A 24,721-nucleotide genomic window follows, 5' to 3' on the forward strand; every position below is an offset into this window, starting at 1 on the left:
TTATCACAAGCACCATCAATGGCTCTAAAAGGAAGCAAATTCACCTTACAAAAGGCTTGTCTTCTTCTTTTTCCTTTATGTAAGGCATCATCTTCATTCTCTTCAACAACTCCAAGGTTTTGCAACTCCAAAGAGTACTCCTTAAAAATTAGATGCTAAGTGCTCTCTTATTTGAATAATTAGAAAGTGGGGATCCTATTAAGAATTTATAAGTTTTGTTAGTTTTACATCCAAAAGGTAATCAAGTTGTCTACTTCCATTGAGGCAAGCATTTCTTCTTATGAAATAATCAAAGCAAATGAAGGATAACAAATAGGGTGCAAGTAAGATTATGCCTCAAAGCATTGCTACTCTTTGGAGCTCAAACTTGGAGAGAATTTATGCTACTAGTTATACTAGTCTAATATTTGCTTTTATCAAATTGCAGCTTATCTTCAACTACTAGATCACTTATTCTATTAGATATGCTCAATGCCCCATCCTCGTAAGATGCTATCAATGATCCATGGTACTCTAAGTTGTAAGGCTCCCATTATGAGGAGAAGCCATATGTGAGCACAGATATTGGTTGGATCTTGACTTCTATGCCAGATGAGGTCTATGGGACTGGATTGCAAAAAGGTGACCTTTGTGGATCTAGCCTTTGGGTTAGATAGAGTAGTTATACTGGTAGCAATTTGAGGCACAATGCATCAAGTTCCAATGACCCTCACCAGGGGGTCTTAGGGGGGCAAGCGACCCCCCTAACATGGGTCTAAAGGAAGCATCCCAATATTCTTGGAATATTTCCTAGCCTATTGGGGAAGGTTCATAATATGATCGAATAGACCGACTAGACTATGTTCTTGGGCTATAAAAGGAAGAGCTCTCTAAAGCCATTGTCAATCTATCTTTCTCTCAGTCAAAGTTCTTCTAGCTAACCTTAAGCTCTTCACCTATCATCTATATGAATCGTAATCTAAGCTTCATAGTGGAAGCACATGGGTGGACAGAGCCATCTTTGTATCAATTTGCTTGAAATTAAAGTAATTTTTGTTCTTCTCATATTTGTTATTTGTTTCTACTCTTTGCTTAGATTCTACTCTCTACACCATGTAATTTCTACATGGTATCCAAATCCAAGGTGCTTTGAGGAGTGAAGAGAGGAGAAATGCCATCTATTGCATCAAGTATTGGTGTTGGTGCATTAGGTGGTACTACTACTATACCAACAATTCAAACACTAAGGACTCATCCATCAACATTCAGTGAAGGCAAGTTAGATGGTACAAGCTACATTTTGTAGAAGTTTAAAATTACGACTATTCTTGATTATTATGAGCTTTTTGAGACAATATTGGGAACTAATCCAAAACCACAACCCATCCCCAACCCATTAAATTCAAGTGTTATGATTCCTCCAAATGTAGATCTTTTGCCAACTTGAAAACGAAGGAATGTGAATGTATTGTATGCTTTAGTTAAAAAATTTAGCATACAACCAAGGCATTAGAGACTTGGAACATACTGAGAAGTCAGCACAAAATGTAAAATCAAACAAGGATTCAAAACTTGGAGAATCACCTAGTAACATAGAAGTTTGTCGAAGGAGAGGTAACTGAAGCATTCATGACTTGGGTCAAGAATCTGCACAACCAGATGGCTAGCACACTAGGATACAAAAGACTACTAAGGAGCTAGCTCAGAGGTGTATTCAAATTCATCCACCAAAGTTTGGTGCACTAGTAACCACTCTAAATACTCAGGTAAGACCCCAAGCTTTGAAGTTTGAGGAATTTTGTGACTAATGGAGGTTAAAGCCTGAGAAGGTAGTAGCAATGTAGGTGCTACATTCTTTGCTAATGCAAAAGGCAAAGGTGGTTCCTCTACCAAACGATGAGAAGAAGAAGAAGGGTAGTAAGAAAAAATTTCAAGGAGAGTGCTCCTATTGCAAGAAGAAAGGGCATGTAATTGCAAATTGTCATGTTAAGAAGGTAGATGAAAAGAATGGCACCATGAAGACTAAAGGGAAGGAGATAGCCAATACGGCTAAAGCACATTTGGAGTTATTCATGGCAATCATTAAGGAAGTGTGTTCCTCGTGACACAAGATATATCTACCACCGACTCATGGGTAATGGATAGTGGCACCTCCCATCACATGACCAACAAGAAAGGTCTATATAGTTCTATGAAGCCTTTGCAAAAATCCATCGTTGTGAATGTCTTGTTGAGGGCACATACACTATTTCCTTTGTTGTTGCAAATAGTGAACTCAAAAATCTTTCAAACATATTGTATGTTCTAGATATTAAGAGAAATTTGCTATCAGTTGCTTCTATTAAAGGAGATGCATAAGCAAGGTATGGTTACTCACCTACCTATAGTTGACTAAAATGAAGGAACCATGTGAAGCTTGTATGATGGGCAAGTAACACAGAAAGGCATTTCCACAAGAAAGTAAGAATAGAGTGAAGGCTCTTGTAGAGTTGGTGCATGTTGACCTGTGTGGTAAAATTCTTACACAAGACTTGGGAGGATCTTCTTATTTTAAATTGATCATTGATGATTATAGTAGGAAGATGTGGGTGTACTTCCTTTGTGAGAAGGCTCAAGCTTTTGGTAAATTTAAAGAATGGCTAAAACTTGTTGAGAATGAAATAGAGAAAAGTGTGAAGAAGTTTAGAATAGATAGTGGTGGTGAGTTCAACTCAAAGAAGTTTGAAGACTTTTGTAAGAACAAAGGGATTAAGTGTCAATTGATGACGCCTCATACACCTAAACAAAATGGCAGTATTGAATACCGAAAGCACACCATTCTGGAAATGGCAAGGTGTATGCTTAAGGGCAAGGGATTGCCTAATGACTTTTGGACAAAAGCTATTAATATTGTAGTCCACATTCTCAATCAAAGTTACACAAAGGCTCTTAAGGGCAAAACTCCTTATGAGGCCTATTCTAGTAAGAAACCATCTGTCTCACATTTTAAAACTTTTGGATATGAATGTTATGCACATGTTTCAAAGGATAAGAGAAACAAGTTAAGTACAAAAAGCACAAAATATATCTTCTTGGGTTATAGTGATGAGCAAAAGCCTTACAAATTGTATTACCAAGAGTCAAAGAAGATCATAGTGAGCCGCAATCTGGTGTTTAAGGAGTAGCCACATATAGTGGAGGAGGAGAATATAAGTTCTTCAACTTTATCATCCAATGAAGAAGTAGTCCACTATGAACCTATCCCAAGAGTTGTCCCTATCCTTAAGGAGGAGGACGCATCATCTTCAGATGATGAGAAAGCTCACCAACCTATAATCATGCCACTGGAAAAGCCATTGCATGCCACCAGAAAAGCCATTGCCACGATGGGTAAAGCATCTCTATGATAGAGAATAGAGGAGTAAAGAATATAGAATAGAGGAGGTCTCTAAGAATAGAGGAGTAAAGAAAGGCTTCTACTCACATAGTCAATATGGACTTGATGGTTGAGATTATGAGAGAAGTAAAGAAACCAACAGACTTGGAAGAAGCACTTGCCAATCTAGCATGGAGCGCAGCTATGCAAGCTGAGTATGATAGCATAATGGAGAATGATACTTGGGAGCTAATGGATCAACCAAAAAAGAGGAAGATTATTGGCACTAAGTTGGTTTGGAAGGTTAAGTGCAAGGGTGATAGAAGCTTAGAAATACATTTTCTCCTTGAATGTATCCAATTACTTAATCTACTACTATTACATCATTTGCTTCTATTGTAGTCTACTTGATGGCGAGTTCATTCCAATCAAACTATTTGTATTATCTCCTTATCATCTACTTCCAAGTGAGTTAGTTGAATCCTTTGAGACAAGTCATTACCAAAATTTTGTGATGGTGTCAAAGCTTTGTTAAGTTTTTAGCTTAGAATCAACGTTCTCTCAACTTCATAAAAAACTAGTAAGAGACTAGAGGCATTTTTAATAGCTCTTGGAAAGAGGTTATTCCTACCATATTTTCTCCACATCCCTTCAAGAAACATAGTACTTTCAAATCCCTCATCATCGAAAATGGCTCCAAGTGACATTTTCTTGCTCAATGATGCAACAATGTTGACAAAAACAACCACAGTGCATGGAGGTCCAAGATTATGCAAACACTATGCATGATTAAGATCATGTGGAAGATTGTTACAAGTGCATAAAGAAGACTAGCTCATGGAGGTGAACAAAGAAATTATCAGCCCAAGCTCAAGGCTTTGTCAACATCCATGTAAGTTGTAGTATAGCTAGTTACATTCGAAATGCAACAAGTGCAAAAGAGGCATGGGACATCTTAGCAAAGAGAGAGTCAGACTAATGTATTTGAAGTCTAAATTGAATGAAACAACTAAAAGTTCAAATAAAAGTATGTATGATTACTTGTTGAAGATTAAAGATATTGAAGAGAAACTTCAGCTACCTAATTCTTCTCAAAGGTGTAAAGAAATAGTATAAGCATTTTTACACATTGATTATTGTGAGGGACAATTTTCCTTCACCTGAAGACCTCAAAACCCTTCTTATTCAAGAAGAAGAAAGGCTCAAGGAAGATACATCCATCCCCAATAAACAAGATTTATCTCTTGCAATGGTAAGAGGAGAAAGAGCAACCACGAGAGAAAGATATGGAAAAGGAAGAGGAACCTACTCTAGCAATAGCCCAAGATTTCAAAATCAATAAAAATATTTAGTAAATCAACTCATGTCAACCACCAACTACCTACAAAGAGGAAGAGGCAACTATATGCAAGCAAGAGGAAGAGAATATTCACCAAGAAGACAAGTCCAATGTAAATATTGTGGCTATAAAGGCCATTGAAAAATAGATTATAGAAAGAAGATGGCTAATCAGCATCATGAAATACCCTACTTCAAAATGGATCACCCATTGAGAGAGCTTCAAATACTAACTACATGGTATCAATCTCAAAATTTCCCAACAATGGTGATGAGCAAGTATTCATATCCACTTTCAAAAGCCACTCAAATTAGCAACTTTAAAGGTTCAAAAAGGGCACCTGTAGAGCAAAGCCAAGACTTGAAATCATCCATACAAGCATGTCGGGGCCAACCCAAACAACAGCTTTGGAAGCTATAAATACTTCACCAATTTCATTGATGACTTGTCAAGGAAGCTATAGATTCATCTCATTTAACAAAAATCTAAAGCATTTTCTAAGTTTCAAGAGTTCAAAGCAATGATAGAAAAGGAATGCAATGCATATATGAAGGTGTTAAGATCAAATAGATGGGGGAGTTCATCTCAAATAAATTTGAAGAGTTTTGTTGGAAAAATGGCATAAGAAGGCAATACACATGTAGGTATACCCCTTAGAAAATTGGAATTGCAGAGAGGAAGAATATAGTAATTGTTGAGCATGTTGGGTCTATGTCAAATGATGCTCACCTTCCAAATGCTTATTGGGCTAGAGCTACAAATACTTCAATGTGTCTCCTAAATAGAACTCGCATAGAAGCACTTACCAAGCTTACTCCAAAAGAGTCATTTATAGGCAAAAATCTAAATGTATCTGATCTTAGAGTGTCAGTTGATTGTGTTGCATACATGAATATTGATGGTGTGTTGAGAAGGAAGCTTGATCACTTATTAGCAATCCTACCTTGCAAGTCAAGTCTAAACACATCAAGATACACTACCATTGCGCATGAGAGAGAGTCTTAAATCAAGAAATTGGCTTGATTCATTGCTCCATGCTAGATCAAACTACAAATATTTTCACAAAGTCCCTTAAAGCATTTAGATTCTCCCTTGTGTGAAATAAGCTTGGTATATGCAAGTATACTTTTGGACTTGATGAGGGTCCATTAAAGAACTACCTATAATGAAGTTATGCAAAGAACAAGAACTACCTATAAGTTAGTTTTGCAAAGAGGGAGAACTATCTATGAGGTAGTTCATGATAGAAGACAAACAAAAGAAGAATGCCTTATAATGCAGTTCCAAAAGTTCTAGATAGAAGATCAAAAGAAGAAGAACTAGTTATAATTTCGTTTTGGACAAAAGAAAACTACAAGGTAGCTCTACACATAAGGATGTAAGGTAGTCAAACTAGATGACTAGAAGAAAACTACATGTAAGCTAGGTCTGCACAAAAGGAAAGTACATGTAAGTCAAACTAGATGTCACAAAGTTCTGCGAAGGGAAACTACACATAAGGTAGTTCTAGATAAAGGAATAGCAAAAATTGTGTTTGGAGACCAAATAATCATGTGATGTGATGGAATAAAGTATTAATCTTGGATATACCATTTTATACATGGATGGTCAAAATGCTTCTACATTCTAGGCCTAAGTTTTTTAAACTACTCAACTCCCTATGACAGTGCAAATTTCTAGAGCCAATAACTTTAGACTACTCATTAACTTTCGCTAGTATAAAAAGAAAAAATGTTCGCAACATCAATCTCCTTACTCTAACCATTGGGATTGAGAAGATTCATTTTCTATGCTAAGACATAGGCACTCCAATCTTAGCCATCTATATTTTCTACATTTCAAGGACTACAAGACATACCTAACTTACAAAGTAGATCTCAAAAAGCCTAATGTTAGGTTTGAGTTGGTCTCTTTTGTAAAGTTGTTCCTCATCTCATAATCTACATTCAAACCATTCAGATCCTTGAGATCTTATTTTGAGTCAATATTTTCCAATTAGAAAATTTAAGGATTATAGTCTACTAGTTTTTCACTATTATACATAAAAATAGTCTTAACAACTATTGCATGAGGGATTATATGAGCATTGTGTGAGAGTGGGAGAGTGTGAGAAGATTTGATTTATCTCTCCATCAGTGTAGTACTTAGCTTGAATCAATATAGTTTCTCCTTGAGTGTGTTCAATCACTTTTATTGGGTAGAGCCTCTACCTATTGGAAGAGGAAAGTGTGGGGCATGGGAGATGCTTCTTGCATACCATAACATTGCATGCCCATGCTCTACCACCACACACATTTAAGTTTGAGAGACTTTGGTATATAGACTCACACATTTACAACACATATACTTAGATATTAAATTACATAGAAAAATTCATGTGCATGCATGCATAGACTAATAGCTCACATAGTCAAGTTCACAAAAATAACACACACATAAACACTCCCTTCAACTCGCTAATTCATAAAGAGCACAATGTTGAATGATTTAGTATTATTCAAAACACACACATTCATCTATACACACAAGCACTCAAACTCATTATTTCACCAAGAGCATAATGGTGAAATGATTAAGAGATAGATCATTCTAGTTCTATCTTACTTTTGAAGCTTATATGTATAGGAGCTACCTTCCTCTATCTCCAATAAATAAAAAAACTTAGGTGAGGGCTTAGGTAAACACCTTTTTTCCTTCAAATGATCTGGCTTATGTGATCACCTTAGACCCAAGTAAACCTCCTCCACCCCAACCATAGTTTACATTAAGTTACTAACTCAAACACAACATCCTCCTCCAATGAAAATGTAACTCTCCATCAATCCCAATGTACACTTAGATTTACCTACAACTTAGCAAGATAAACAAGCTATTGTCCTTTAAGAGAACTTTTAATGATTGCATTCATAGATAATGATTTCCCTCATGATCCTAAAGATATAATTTGATCCTAGTCCTACTTCATTCCTTATTTGGAAAATAATGTAAGATTTACACAAGTTCTACTTCATTGCATATAACATGTTGTTAATTATCATGTAATTTGTAGTCTTAAGATTACACTATTAATTCTTAGGTCTTACCTAGGCCTTCAAATAGCACACTAAGGTGGTGTGTCAAATTTCAACCTTGCTAACAAATAAGATGAAGCATGATATCAAGCAACACATGTAAAGTGATGGTGATAATGGTGGCAAATATCTAGGACCACAACTAGATATGTGAGTGTCATGTTACTAGTGTATCATTTGGCATATTTATGTATCTCTATCTTCATGGTTTCATAACCTAAGACTTGTGAAGATGTGGAAAATACCTTAGGGTTAATATATTCTAAAAGACAATGTATTCCAATGGTAATAAAAGATATATGTAATATGAAAAAATGTACATCTAGAAGGGGAATGAGTAGCATAAAAATGATTGAAATAGTTTTCTTTTTTATGAAAGAGATAGTAGCTTATGATTTTCTTTGCTTATGATTTAATCTTTCAAATGATATTACATCATTTGAGCTTTTTTGCTTATGATTTAATATTTACCACCTCTGTGTCCAATCTCTATCCTTCCAACACATCCTTCTTACATCTCTATCCTTCCAACACATCCTTCTTACATTGCATTTCTTTGTATTGCCATTGTGTTAAAATTTAGGAGCAAAGAAGGATAAAAAGTCAATTCAAACTCAAGAGGAAGCATGCAAGTTAAGTGCTAAATTTTACTTTAGGCTTCACCATATAATGTGCAAGATATAACTTATTCTATTTGTTTCAAATGTATGCATGGACATTATTATTGTAATATTATGTGCCAATGTGAGTGAGGGACTTGGAAGAGTGAAGCTCTTCTCTCTTTTTGCTTTCCTTATCTTCTTTCCATTCTTCTTCATAATATTGGAGGGTGAGGGGTAGAGCATGATGTCAAGATTGAGTGAGAGATGTGTGTGTGTGAGGGAGAGTGAGAGACCAGTTGGAGAAGCTCAATAGATGTGATGGAGTGGTAGAAGCAGCTCAAAGAGCAACACATGAATCATGAGGAAATCTACTTCACCCTTCAAGGATAGAATACAATGTGGAAGTGTTGAAAAGGTGAGTCTACTACACCCTCTTGAATCATTGGTTAAGTCCTAAGCACTTATAGTGAAATTGCTAGGTCACACTTGGGTTTAATCCTAGAGTGACACTTTAAGGCCACACCATGTTGAACTCACTCAATGCTACGACAACACACGTGCTCATTCACATACACACACTTGGGCTTGCACCACCTTTGTATGCCACTCATAGGCTAGTCTAGCCATAATCACAATTATTACATACTTGGGTCATTAAATATTCCACTTACATAACCCCATCCCACCTAGGTCATTAATATTCAACCCTAATTTGCACTTTTTTTTAGCACTCACAAGCCCCATACCACACAAGGTTGTGACCAATAGTTATTTCAAGGTTTAGAGGCCCAACTAGGTTGCACACATGCATTAGACCCATCTAAACTAGATTTATCTACCCTTTGACCTTCTCATCCTACTTAGGCATGCTTAGGTGCACTTAAGGCACATTTAGACCCAACCAATTAGATTCATATACTGACACTCTACTAGAACAATTAAACTTTTGACATGCTTATACACAAATTTAGACTTGGTTGTGCTAGACTCACCGATCTAGCTTGGTCACATTTAGACTCAATGCACCTAGGGATAGAGTCACGCCCCATTTAGGTCCACTATCTTTAGATACATTAGATCCAACACATCCACCACACTTGACTCTATTATCAAGGCTTAGATCCCCCTAGTATGCTAGTTAAATTATTGTACCCCAACATGGCCCGCTTGGACATAATACACTTAGATGCATTTAGATTACATCAACCCTTATATTGCACTTTTAAGCATCCACTGGCAACACCCACCTCATAAAGGTTTAAGCCAACCATCACTTGAAGGGACTAGGAGACTTAACCACTTATGTTCTAAAGACATTCACTTAATCGATTCATAAGTAGAATCTCTCACCCTACTTAAGCACACTTGGGTGCTTCTATTTTAGAATACATTTGGATCCACTCACTTAGAGCCGCCTAGTGACAACCTCTTTTTAAACCTAGTCTGTTTAACTTGTAATGCAAAGAGAAGACACCCTTAGACTAAATCCACCACAATTCACTCTATACAACTTAGGCACCTAGGCCTAAGTCCACTCCACCTTCAAGGTTTAAACATTCAATATTGCAAGCTCATTAGGCTTAACTAAATCAACTAATCAAACTTGAGCTTCCTAGAGCACAATGTCAAATTGATAGCAAATACTTTTGAGCTGAATAGATTCAAACGGTTCAATTTGATGCTTTACTCAACTGACATTACCTACTGTCACTTATATAAGATCCAATAAATCAACATATTTCTTTGAACAAAACTTGAATAAGTTTTATTAACTCATTGTGATTGAGATGTACTAGCAATTCGACCTTAGCACATCCATCCAAAACTTCAAAATTTCACAAAGTTTGACATCAACTAACATGCAAAAAAAGCCTTAATAAACAAATTACAAACTATTCAAACCCTAGGAAAGGATGCTTTTAATCAATTTCTAGAACTAAAGATGGTCATACAAAAAGGACAAGCCAAAATGCAAAGAGAGATTGATAGTATCAAGAGGTTAATTTTGAACTTAGGAGAAATGGGATCTTCCAATGATTCCCTTTCATATTTGGTGCAATATCAACTTCTTGATAACTCCAACATGCTCTAGGTAGGAATGCATGTGGCCAATACCTTACTAACATGACTAGATAAAACACCTAGGACTCAAGTGTAAGTAAAAATTCCCCTCATTTCCAAACAAGAGGAGAAATATAGAGTGAAGGATGATCCCTATAGATTTATAAAGCAATTTTAGTAGGTATGTGTGTCCAAGGATCTCACATTGAATTGAAGTGCAAGCCTTTGATTTGTGCTTAGACAAGAAAAGGATTATAGGCTTGGACATTGTGGAAAACTCACAATTCTCAATACTTCAAAAAGCTCTTCATAAATGTGATTTAGTGAAGCTAGATTATGTGGCTATAGTGTGGAGTCTATACAAAAGAATCCCGCACACAAAAAGGTCGAGTGTAAAATCAATGACTAAGGCCTTCACTGCATGCATTTTAGATGAGAGGATCTATGAGGCCATGATAAAAAACTCAACCTTGGATCAATCCAATATCAATGATGTACTTAACAAGGAAAAAAGAATAGATGAACTTCATAAGAAGGGAATCAGGGATAGAAGAGGAGTAAGAATATGTAATAAAGCAAATTTAGTCCCCCTTGCTCTAGAAATAAGGGCTAGGTATAAAAGGCTTGAATTAGTCTTGTGCACATATTTTTGGATCATTCATTTGCAACTTCTCCAATCTTGGAGTTTGGGGGTTTCCACCCTCCCACCTTTCATGGAGAGGTATATCCATGTTCACCTTTCATGGAGGTGTACTTCCATGACCACCTTGGCATGAGGTATCATGCCTAAAGCACACCTCTATAAGAGCCACCGTTTATTTCCCCATTTTAGCTATGGCCATGGATTCTCCATGCCATCTGTTTCATGCTTTCTTGTGTCTTTCAATAATACATGGCTTATCAATGATTTCTTGGCATTACTACTTCATCTCATGGTTTATTTCTAGTTAGACATGGTTTACATTTTTCCTTTCTTATAGAACATAAGAATCCCATTCATATCAAAGTTGTGGTGGAGAACTCAATATGACATAAGAACTTCTTGTTGCTTTTCAACAACAATAAGTTGAGCTTGCAAAGCTCATGGAAGATGTGAAGTGGCTAAGAGCTTATGGACGACACTTCATATGGTCTTAACACCATCTTTGCATATCATTGGAGGATGCACCGAGGGGGGGGGGGGGATGCATGAAATAGTGAGGGAAGGATCCATGTCATTTCATGCCAGGAGGATGTGTGGGAGGGGAGATGCATGCAATAGCTAGGGAGGGAGCTAAACATCATCTCATCCTATTGGTAGAAGCCCTAGGTGACTTAATAAGAAGAGGAACTATTGATACGATTGTTGGGGTTAGTATAGACAATTGTTCTATAATACAAGCACACAAGATTCTTGGAGTGGCACTCTCAATAAATTTTGTGGTTATGAAAGGATAGATTATGATATTTTTCTCAATCACCTATGGATACATATGCATGATTAATAGGAGATTGGGACAATGGATTAGTCTTCATAGGGAACAAGAAGGATGCAATGTGAATTGAAGCTAAAAGACAGAGAGAAGACAACTCTAGTAGACCTAGATGATAATTCCAGGATGCTAAGAGGAGATACAATCTAGTTTGCATCAACAAGGCATTGATATGAAAAGTTACTAGGCACCCAAATTTGGGTAGTCAAGGTGATTAGGGATGAGGTAATGCTTTGTAGATTCAATTTTGGGCTTAACACAAGAAATGTTTTCTTAGGCACTCTATAGATAGTGCTTGTCTCACAAATGGTCCCAAGTGTATTTTCAACCTTAAAAACTTTGTAGTGATCTTGTTTAAGGACAAAAAGCATCTATTTAAGGTGATGGATTGCAAAGTGAAGATGTAGACACTCCCAGAAGTAAGATAAAAACAATGTTTGCAACTAGCTGTGCACCCCCTAGTCCCTAGATGCTAGTAATGACATTATGCACTTCAAAGTATGTAAATTTGAAGTTTTAAAAACTGTAGCAATCAAGGTGATTAGCACATGCAATTGAGGTGATGATGGTTGGATTTAAAGGTGATTAGCACATGTAGTGAAGGTGATGATGATTGGATTTAAGTGATGCCCGCAATCTTCTATGACTATCTAAGACTTAAATGACTTTTTGTTGCATGGATTCTATGCACATGATTTCCATGCTAAAAATAATAATGATGATGATGTTTGAAGAACAGTTTACAACCATAGAGGTGAAAAATTAGATGTAGTTAAAATGATATTATATGCATTTCAAACTTGGTTGAGCAAGCAAGAAGGGCAAAGAGGTATGCAAAGTTAGCAAAAGCTTCTCTCTCTCTCTCTCTCTCTCTCTCTCTCTCTCTCTCTCTCTCTCTCTCTCTCTCTCTCTCTCTCTCTCTCTCTCTCTCTCTCTCTCTCTCTCTCTCTCTCTCTCTCTCTCTCTCTCTCTCTCTCTCTCTCTCTCTCTCTCTCTCTCTCTCTCTCTCTCTCATAGGTATCATGGAGGCAAGAGTAGAGAAGCAAGCAAGAACAAGAAAATTTCCTCACATAATAATGAAATCTTTATTCATTTTGTACGTATTATGTGCATATTGTTCCCTTTTAGGTGGGTATCCTCTGCCTTTTGGTCCCTCTTTTGTCCACTTAGAATGTTTGATACTAATTTTGCTAGCCTTCACATACATTAGACAAAATTGGGAGACAATATAAAGAGAACAAAATTGCAAGAGAGTATAGATACACAAAACTTTCACAACACAAGATTATATGCAATCTCCATGGATGAGCGCCCCCCCCCGGCATGTAATTATGATATTGAGTTAAGCTTTTGTGCACAAAATATATTGAAAGAATTTTTTTTTCTTACTTTTTCTCTTCTTGCACTACTTACTTTTTTGCAAATAAATCAAACATACCCTACTCTAAATAACTTTGCAACATTTTTTTTTATCTCTTCTAATAAATACATCCAAAATAAATCTATTGCGCATGGGTATGTGCACTCAAAGTTCTTGTGCTTATGAGCATATGTAAAACATAATATTTTCACACTATCTAGCATACAATTTTTGATAATATCTCCCACTATGAAGCATATAAATTCCATGCATTAAATGCACATCCCAAAAATAATATTTCCACAAAACTTCATCTAATAATCTACTCACCATAATGAAAAACACATTAATATCATTCCATCTATCTACCAAGCCTAATGTGATTAGTATCACATGCACGTGTTCATGCAATAAGTCATGGATCATGCAACATATATATATAATTCATAATAGATAAAATTAAAAAATAATTTTATTAAATTTTAGTAAAATATAATGACATGTATAATTCCATAAATAAGCCATGGAGCATGCAATAAATAGATAAAATTTATAATAAATAAAATAAAATAATTTTATTTTCATAGTAATTTATGATAAAATACTATGATAAATGTAATTTTATAATATTGTTGGGTGTTGAAAAGCAATTGTCCCAACTCCCCAATTAATAACACAAAGAAAAATTTAAGGGTGGCCAACCTCATGCTAGTGTAGCCTCCTACAGTGAATCTGCATCTTATGCTAATGTTGCCTCCTATGGTGAATTAGCACCTTTCTATGGAATAAGGTTCCATGTATTTTACATGAAACACGGCCTCATATGGTGAATCCGTCCCCATGGTATATTTAATGTGACTATGAGTGGTAGGCATTTATTAGGTTGATCAATAATGTAGGATCTAAGAAGATCAAGAATAGTATTATTGGTTGCTTCATTTTGACCATTACTCTCAGGGTGGAAAGCTAAGGTGAAATCTATCTTAGAACTTAGATTTTTAAATAAAGCTACCCAAAAGTGATTACCACATTAGCTATCACGACCAAATAGTATAACCTTAGGAAATCGGTGATGAGAAAATATGGTATGAATGAAAAGTTTAGTAGCTTGTGGGGCAAACAAGGTCTTTTTACAAAGAATAAAATAGGCATGTTTACTAAATCTATCGACAATTGTCCAAATCATATTGTGGTGTGAGGACATTGTAGGAAGACTAGTTATAAAGTCTATAGAAATTTGCTCCCATGAGCCATTAGGTATTGATAGAAGCATAAGCAAACCATAGGATTTTCCATGATGACATTTTATACATTGACACACAATACATTTCACACAAATTTTGTTATATCACGCTTCGTTGTAGGCCAATAAAAATATTCTTTGCATGCAACTTTTGTAGATTGAATACCTCTATGTCCCATATAAGCAAGTGCATGCATTTCAGTCATGGTCATACTTCTAAAAGGTACAATAACACACAACTTTCTTTAATAATACAAGAATCCATTCACATACAAGTAATTATTAAAAACAATGGTGTTAGTATTCTAAAATCTTTACTGAATAAAAGAGAAATTAGGATTTGAAGCATGTATAGGAATCATGGCATCAAGGGCTTAAAGTTCAAAGTGGAAACATGATGTAAATACACACTTTTGATTCTATCAAATCCAAATGATGTGATGCAATATTTTTCATTGGCTTATGACTTAATGCATCAGCGACTACATTAACATGACTTGGTTGATATTTAATCATTGGATGGAAATTTTGAATAAATGAAACCTATTTAATGTGTTAATCAAAAATTAAAGATTGGTTTAATAAATGTTTTATAGCATACTAATAAGTTTATATGAGAATCTCAAACCCCACAAGGTAGCGTTTTTGAATATCCAAAGCATGAACTACGACCATGTTGAGAGAAACACAAATCTAGAGCTAGATTAGCTACCATGGATGCAAGTTAAACACACGATACATTATCAGATGTGAGGAATTGTAACTCAAGTGAATTAGGTTCCAAGATAGATTAGCTTGGACTCATATACACAGTCTTGAGTGACTCAAACTGAGAGTACCATTATATTGAAATGAGTGTCAAGTAAATACCTTCATAGCTTTTTGGATAGTACCACTTTTCCTCTCTGTGCTTATGGGATTTAGGACCTCTCTTTTTAGAGCATACATCTTTGTCTCTCTCTCATACAAAGACTTTTATGGGCAGCCTCTTTTAGGCATACATCTAGCCTCTATGGGCGTACATGCAAGCATCATTTGCTGTTCTCAACACCCCCCTCAAATGATGAGTTCCTACCCTTGTTGGCTTTTGCCCCCCTGCATGTAAACATGGACGAGGAGACTAGCTGTTTGGCAACCTAGTCAAGTTAAGGCTTGAAACTTTACATGTTTGGCAAGGGCTTTTATATCCACTATGGGAATTTATTTGTTGTCAACAGTGGAAAGTATCTTCTTTGTGCAACTTTGGCACTCTTTGAACTTCTTCTTTGTCTTTATGCTCTTTTTTTCTTCATTGTGCTTCTTATCCCTTTTGTTGGTGTGTGGTACTTCTCTTTTTGTTGATGATTGATACTTTTTCTTGTGCTCTAGTCTTCTTAGTGAATTTGAGATTGGTACATTCCCTTGGCTTGTTAGATGTTTCTTAGCATACATGAGTTGAACTGGTACATAGATCATAGGATTTAGGATTTTGTAGGCATTACAGTGCTTTAGGCATACATGGTGGACACATTTCTTTTTTCTTTTCTTTTCTTTTTTTTGACTGTTACAATGATTAGATTCATCCCATCATAAAATTTGATGTAGTCACAAATATCTACAACCACAAGTAGTCTCTAAGTTTGATGGTTATAGCTCGGCAACTATTTTGCTAAAGACTAGTAGCTCAAAAAGCAAAGTTGTAAGACAACTACCTCAAGATCATAACATCCTGCGATTCATGCATTAAAATGGCATGTGTGTTCTGCAAGCTGTTTGCAAATTAGGATCTTAGGAAAGCTTATAGTAGTGCTCGTTAGAAGAGCAACAATACTGTGACATAATGCTGTTTATACCAGCCAAAAAATTCTATGTAGCCCCATGTCGTGGATTATGAAAGGTAAAACAATAAACCTCAACCAAGAATTCCACAATTGGAACACTGCCTCCACAGGATCAATTTTGATCAATACAATGAACTGATTGAAAACTAAGATACTTAAACTACACTGAAGGCCAACTGAATTGTAGATGCAACATGTGAGGCAACTGTTTGAGATGCAAAGGCTTGAATCTGTTTCTTGGCATTTTTTTTTTCACTTTGTGAAGCCAATGAGATTTGTAATACTCAATGCCAAGCATACTCCAACCACCAGAATATAATCAATGTTGAGCCTTATCATTGCAATAATTCCAAGAGCTACCCACACTGCAACATTGAGGTAAAGTGTCCACCAAAATAGCCAGGAATCCTTTTTGTTCAGCCTTGCCAATTCCTATTGATCTAGTGATTCAAACCACCAAACACTCTTGCCTTGATCATTCACTTCATTCCACCATCGTAAGCCAACAAGAATGCGCCCACTGACATTCTTGACTGCCTAGAAGTCTAAGACTGCAAATAAGACGATGATGACAAAATGGATCACAAAATAGTTGAGGAAAAGGGAAGATAGGATGTAAAAGGCAATGGCCAAACACTTAAAGAGCACGTGGAAGAAGCAAATGATGGGGTTCATATACTTCTCCCCTTCTGCTGTTTCAGTGTTGCTTGCCTTGGAGTTTCTCTATAACATGCAGACATCATTGTCGTCTTTTCTTTTCCTTGCAACACTTAGCCCACACAACAAATCTTCTTAGGTAGCTTTCAGATTGCATCCAAGAAGTGCTATAGATTGCATCCAAGAAGTAGATGATTTGATGGCTTGAGTAGAGATGAGAGTGAGAGAGGTAAAGTTTGGGAAGTATGCCCACTAGCTACCTAGCTCAGCCATTGCTTTGATACCATGTTGAGAAACACGAATCTAGAGCTAGATCGGCTACGGTGGATGCAAGTCAAACACACGATACATTGTCAGAATGAGGAATTGTAACTCAAGTGAATTAGGTTCCAATACAAATTAACTTGGACTCATATACACAGTCTTGAGTGACTCAAACTGAGAGTGCCATTATATTGAAATGAGTGTCAAGTACATGCCTTCATAGCTTTTTGGATAGTACCACTTGTCCTCTCTGTGCTATGGGATTTAGGACCTCTCTATGGGCATACATGCAAGCATCATTTGCTATTCTCAACAAACCATTAATTCTTTATCATAAGTATGGTAGTTTTGTTTAGAAGGTTTCAATTTATGACTCTCATAAGCAACAGGATGATTGTTCTACATTAAAATTGCACCTATATTTGAACCACTAGCATCATTGACCATAAGAAAAAAAGGGAGGGAAAAATCAGGCAATTGAAGAATAGATTTTAAGGTACTAAAGGATTTTTGTTGACAAGGGCTCCAACGAAAAACAATATTCTTTCACAAGAGTGTGATCCACACATGCATTAAAAGGATATTCAATGATTTTATCAAATGTGTATATGAATTGCCTAATAGGTTTGACCATACCATATTGAGACCATATTAGGTGCATTGCCTTGCTTGCATGCATTAAAAGAACTTGTTTGCAATCTTGTTCATGTCCTATTTAAGCTCAAGAGTTCTCAAAATGATTCTTTGTGGTGCACATTGTGTTGTGCACACACAAGTATCACAATTTTGGGGTGTTCAAAAGCAATGGTAACCCAATACGCTAGTGTATTTAGTTGTGTTGGAGTGCCTCAATGGTACATACATGCACACATATCTAGTAATAACCTCTCCACCTTAGCCCATGTAGTGCTGCCAAAGGGAAAAGGGATTGTAATGAAAACTAATGAGGTTTCATATAGCTTGGATCATAACCATGTTTCTAGTGAGGATGAGGGGCAAATTAAAACCACATTGACATCTTAGATTGAATATTGCTGTACAAGTGTTTGGAGCTTTGGTAGAGAGAATGTAAGGCCTAAGGTATAACAGATGTATTTGAATATCTCACCAACTCAAATCTCTTTGCCTTGAAATTTCACAAGCCATGTGGCATCCCAAACAATCAACCTTCACTAATAGTAGCAATTTAGCTATATTAAGACTTACTTAGAGCCCAAAAGCAAAAGTGAGAATATACCTCCATTAGGGAGCTCAATGCCGTTTTGAAGCTTAAGTATGTTTTAGTTATTGTCAAGAAATGATTGTTTGAGAAGGCTCTTAGAAATTTGGGGGAGGAGGGTTGATGGATGACATAAATTGCATAAACTTGATAGGCAATATATTTGAGAAAAGTTATTCCGAGCTTTCTCCAATCATTTTCCATGAGGCCTTCTTGCTGAAAACTCTGATGTAGCTGATTGTGAGCCCTTAAAGGCTTTTGTGAGACTGAGTAAGATCAGTCCGAGTTTTTATTTAAAACTTGTCATTTCTCATGTGAGAAGGGCATGTATTTACTTATAAATATATATTGCGTTCTCTCCTTGTAACGCTAAAAGTAAGGTTACTTTCCTAATTTACTTGGTAGTAATGCACATCAGAACATTTTGCATTAGAGGAGGTTATTCTTCTTCCTGTCTTAACAACGTTCCCTCGCTCGATCGATGGCGAGGCTCTCTCTGCAGAAGAGGCTGGCCGTTCTTGGGTCCTTCAATTTGTTCGTGTACCTGGCTTACATCGCTGTTATCGAGGTCAGGGAGACACAGAGAGAGAGAGAGAGAGAGAGAGAGAGAGAGAGAGAGAGACGATGTTTGATTGACTCTTGCAGAGATCTAAAAGAAGAGGCGGCAGTCTCCAGAAAGATGGGTATGAGTTCTGGGGTATGTGGAGAGAGCCCAAGCATATCAGAGAAAGCAATTCCTCCACCGCCTCCCAAGAAAACTGACTGCAGAGTTCAAAGGCAAGACCGGTCTGAAGCTTTCGTATTCATAGGTAAGGACACCGTCATTGTATGTGACTGAATTGCAACCTTTTACATGCAAATTTCCTTAAGCATGCCAAGGACTGAAATGCAACTCTTGAACCTTTCGCATCCATAGGTAAGGACACCCTCATTGTATGTGACTGAATTGCAACCTTTTACATGCAAATTTCCTTAAGTATGCCAAGGACTGAAATGCAATCTTATACATGGATTCATTGGCTTGGGCACGTTCATCTCATGTGACTGAATTGAAATCTTATCCATGTGACTGAAAGGTAATCGTGTTCCTTGGTAAGGGCTCCTTCATCTCATGTAACCGAATTGCAATGGTGTACATGCGACTGAAGTGAAATCTTATACATGCATTCGTTGTTACTGACACCTTTATTTCATGTGACTAAATTGCAATCTTTTACATGCGAATTGCCTTAAACATGCCAATGACAGTCTTTTCATCTCATAGAATTTGATCAATCCATCATCGTAGCTAGGACTATACTTTTCTCATAATAGTCCATTAGTTTTCCAGTCAGAAATTGTATCTTCTTCACAGCTTAAGCATGTCTCAAGCAGTCTTTCTTTCATCTTTTAGATTTTGATCAATCAATCATCGGCCCTGCAATTTATACAGGACCATGCTCTCTCTTATAGTTTATTAGTTTACTACTCAAAAGTCGTACTTTTTACGTAGGAGTATATCTGTGATTGAAGGTCATTCAGAGCTGCACCAGGACTATGAGTGATGGCCCTTATCAAAGTGTTGGCATTATTTTACTTCACGAGATAGCAGAACTCTGAAATGGCATGAACATATCTTTTAATGCTCTTCAAGGCTCATATCATGCAATATATTTGACCTAAAGCTGTTATTAATCCTAAACATTTGCACCATAAAGACTTATTTGAAGAAATGTCACCAATAGTGACTACCCTTTGATGAACAGAGATCCTGGTGCCAATCCTGTCGAGAAGTGATATTTATCAAAGCACAATTGTCAATGAGCCAAGGCTTCTTTGATGACCAGACAGCCGAAGGAGGCTCCTACACTTGATGGATGCAAAGAAACACTAACTCGGTGGTAATAGCTGGCATTGAAGTAGCGGTAGAGGGAGGCTCCAATGATGTATCTCCACTCTTCTATCATGGATGAAGGCGAGGTATTTCTTCTAGCACTTCTCCTTGGGGTGCCCTTTCCATAGTAAGGGCGCTTGGGATATCCTTTGGACTTCCCCCCGAGAATTTGTATTAGAGTTGGAAGATGACTCTAATTTCTTGGATGTTTTCTTATTCCTTTTCTTATACTTGGTATGTCCTTTACTTGTAGGTGGTGCCTGAAAGGCATGCTATGTGCACTAGCTCCACTAGAATTTCTCCCCCTCAGATGTGCATCTTGCTCAAGTGCATCGATGGGACTAGCTCCCTCCCAAGTAATAGCATCCTGCATATGAGAGGTGAGAAGGTTGGTGTAGAACACATCATATTTTGGCGACGGAAGATGTGAGAGAAGTGTTAGAGCGAGGTCCTCTTAAGGAATGATCTAAGGGATATAAGCTCATCCTGAATCATCTCCATTTTGGTGATGTGATCCATTATCATAGGAGAATTTGTAGTAGAGAGCTGTTGTAGCTTCAACTTGAGAGATGGGTGATACCCAAATATTTGGAATTGGTAGAGAGATGTGTTGAGAAATAGACAAATGATGTATGCTCCAGGAAGAGTTGTCCTGAATCCCATATGCACGTGAGGAAAGTGAAACAACCCAAACTCTATAAAGCATTGTACTTGACTATCACTTTTATATGAAATGAATACAATGTCATGATGCTTTGTACTTTCAGTTAAGTGTCTTGTCATTTTCGATCCTACACAAGATTGTGTTTATGAGTCCAAGCTTCCATCTTGGAACCTAATTCACTTGTGTAACAGTTTGTCTCTACTTGTCCATGTCATTATGAGTCTGGTCTTCATCTTTCATCCACCATATCTTGTGTCATGCTCTAGATCCGCATCTTGTAACATGGTATCAGAGCCCAATCGGGCATGGCTTAGCTCATCTCCATCTCTTCCCAGCTCAGGTTGAGTGCTAGATCTCATCTCTAACTTCATTTGCAATTCTACCTTCAATAAAGCTTCCATGGCAGCCATAGCCAATAGTACCCTATTAGCTTGAAGCTTTTATATCTCTCTCCACAGGCCAAATTTCTCTGGACTTTCTTCTAGAGAAGTGTTTCCTTGCTTCTAGAGCTCCTCCCTTGCACCTCAATCATTGACATTGGGCAACTATTGCCTCAGCATTGCCTGTTTTTGAAGTTACTGCCATATCCGTGTCTGTGGACAGTAGCACCCACCTGACTTGGAGGAGTTGTATCTCCACATAGAGGCCATATCTCTCTAAGGTCTCTTCTAGGAAAACATTCGTGAACTCTAGGCACTCTTATCTAGCACATTACAGTGAGACATTGGCCCCCTAGCTGCTCAGCATTGCGCAAATTGGAAGACGCTGGCTGAATTTGCACATGGTTTCGTTCGAATAGTTGATTCTCTCTCCATGTAGCGCGATTCCCGCTGAGACCATAGGGCTTCTGTAGACCTTGAAGAGAGCTATATTTCTATAAAAAAACTTTTGGAAATGATCCACTGTAGCTTTTGAAATCAGTAAAAAACCAGACCTGGGTCTAAACCCTAATCTAGGAAGCCATAGCCAAAGCTTCAAAATTTGACATTCTTCATAGTTTCTTATCACTGAATTCATCAACAATGATTTTAATCACTGCGCAATACTTTTTGAAGTTCATTACAGTTTTGGAAGTGCCTGAAGAAGCTCAGAAGTCATCCACGAAGTTCGTGAGAGAAAGCAGATCAAGTACCGACTAGTATCCATTAATACTCAACTAGTGTCAATTTGACACTAATTCTCTTGTGTCTCTTGACACATTAAAATACAATCTTTTGCTGGTTAACTAAAGTTTAGCAACACGACAGAGCTTGAGCAAATAGCTAAATTCAATGGTGAAGGATTTCATGCCTGGAAGGAGAAGACCATGTATCACTTGATGCGAAAGGACTTGTGGACCTGTTTGAAAGCAAAGGGAAAGATGATGAAGACGGGTTCGTTGAAAAAGACTAGCTCATAACCAAAGAATGGAAGAAAATGAATAACAAGGCACTAGGTATCATTGCCTGGGGACTAAGTGATGATGTACTACATCATATATTTGGCATTAGAAATGCTAGAACCGCTTGGGAGAAACTTGATAGAATGTTTGGTACCCAAGCAAAGAACTCAAAGGTAAAATTACTCATGCAGTTTTATAAACTAGATATCAAAGACAGTGCTTCTATGACCACACACACATTAACAAGTTCAAGAGCCTGAAAACCTAGCTTGTAACTCTTAAGAAGAATATTGATGAGGATGAAGCAATAGCCGTACTGCTTGCAAGTGTAAACAAGGATCCATATGAGAACCTTGTGTTCACTCTAAGTAATGTTCCCAGTCTCTCACTCAAAGATATTGAGCACTCACTGCTTGATGGAGAAAGCAAATTTAAAAGCAAAGATGTAAAAGAGACCAGCTCAAGGGAAAATCTCCTATACACCAAAGGAGCTACCGAACCCAAAGGAAGTGGTCGAGGATTCAACACCGACAATAGAAGCCGGATGCAATGTCATTATTGTGGTAAGATTGGCCATATTGCTAGTGAGTGTTTTCATAAAAAAAGAGCACAACATATGTAGAATGACCACCACCAAGGTCAATTCATGAATGAAGAAGAAGAAAAAGATACTTCCACTACTATCAACAACTCTGACAGATTGTTCTAAGGAATTTGGTTTCCATAGTGGATGTAAAAACCCTACCAAGATGTAAAGTTTCAAGCCTTAACTTGACTAGGCTGCCAAAGAGCTAGTCTCTTGGTCCATGTACACATGCAGGGGGGGCAAAAGCCAGCACTGGTAGAGACTCATCATTTGAGGGGGGTTGTTGAGAAATAGACAAATGATGTATGCTCCAGGAAGAGCTATCCTAAATCCCATATGCACAGTGAGGAAAGTGGAGCAACCCAAACTCTATAAAGCATTGTACTTGACTATCACTTTTATATGAAATGAATATAATGTCATGATGCTTTGTACTTTCAGTTAAGTGTCTCGTCATTTTTGATCCTACACAAGAATGTGTTTATGAGTCCAAGCTTCCATCTTGGAACCTAATTCACTTGTGTAACAGTTTGTCTCTACTTGTCCATGTCATTATGAGTTTGGTCTTTATCTTTCATCCATCATAGCTTGTGTCATGCTCTAGACCCGCATCTTGTAACAAGATAGCAATTTGTTCTAGGACTTTATGGTAGTGTGGATGCATCTTACATGCACGAGCATAGAATCTGTACAACTCAAAAAGATTTGCATAACTCAAAAGGAGAAAATTTTAGAGTGCACAATAGAAGAGAAACATTTATCAATGCTTGCACGCAGCCCAAAAGCGTTAGTGAGGGCATTGAATCAGGGTGAAAAATGAAGACAGCACTGGAGACGGTGACAGAGACGGTGACGATGACGGTGAAGGAGATGGAGTGTGCAGTCCACAGTCCTTGCCAAAGATGGAGAAGAACGCAACAATCTGAATGTTCATGTACTTGCCAAAAGGAAGAATGAATCTGCTCCACATTGATCATTGGTATATGCACCCAAAAAGGGCCAAAACTGGCTGACCAGCAGCCTAGAGGCAAAAAAATGCAATCGGCCCAGTCAAAACCAACTGACCAGCACTGATTGCTGATGAAAGTTCAGATGTTGCAGTCTCTGTGGCAAATCGCAGGCATTTGGAGCAGATTGGTGCTGATCGCAATCAACTAGGGCTGAACAAATAGAAAATGCAAAGTGTGAACACACCTAACACAACTGACAGAAGAATTGCATGCTCTGAATGGATGTAAAAGAGCACAAACTTGTGTAACAACGGGTGTAGAGATAAGAGGAGGGCTTAGATGATTTAGTGCCATCCTTTAATCAAGGACGAAGATGAAGGCATTTCTTCCAGCATTTCTCCTCAGGATGTGTTCCCTCCCACATTTTGGGCATCTAGGCTTCTCTGAATCAGTGTCAAAGCATGAAGAACTCTCTTGTTTCTCCTTCTTGGGCTTGGCCTTAGATTTCTCATTTTTCTTTCCCCCTTGTTGTACCTTTTGTAGTAAAATCTTTCATGGAGCTGGATCCATTGGCTCCAACCTCTCTGAGAGTCTTGTCAGGCTCTAGGCAATCGGGGCTAATTCCTCCCATAGAAGTCTCTTGGGTCGTTGATGTAAGAAGACTAGTGTAGAGCACATCATACTTTGGAGATGGCAGTTGAGTCAAGAGAATCATTGCCATATCGTTCGAAGAGATGAGCTGGCCAAGGAATGCAAGCTCATTCCTCATACCCTCCAACTTGTTGATGTGATCCTTCATGGAAGGAGAGTCATCAATACTGAGCA

At 37.4% G+C, this 24,721-nt stretch overlaps 1 protein-coding gene and 1 pseudogene across 1 annotated transcript in view; one reads left to right on the forward strand and one right to left on the reverse strand.

Annotated features, from left to right (window-relative positions):
• Window positions 1–16,457: 16,457 nt before the first annotated feature.
• On the reverse strand, window positions 16,458–16,989 carry LOC148035111 (Golgi apparatus membrane protein-like protein ECHIDNA pseudogene; annotated as a pseudogene).
• A 1,773-nt stretch (window positions 16,990–18,762) lies between these two features.
• LOC148035112 (uncharacterized) overlaps window positions 18,763–24,721 on the forward strand; it is a 48,034-nt gene continuing 42,075 nt past the window's right edge. Inside the window, exons 1-2 of the mRNA XM_087680776.1 lie at window positions 18,763–19,010; window positions 19,088–19,251. The gene's annotated coding sequence lies outside the window, so the exon portion shown is untranslated. The remainder of the gene's footprint in view (window positions 19,011–19,087; window positions 19,252–24,721) is intronic.

The sequence above is a fragment of the Lygodium microphyllum genome, chromosome 6, assembly GCF_053477565.2.
Source record: "Lygodium microphyllum isolate KBCC chromosome 6, Lygodium_microphyllum_v1.1.10, whole genome shotgun sequence".
NCBI lineage: Eukaryota > Viridiplantae > Streptophyta > Polypodiopsida > Schizaeales > Lygodiaceae > Lygodium > Lygodium microphyllum.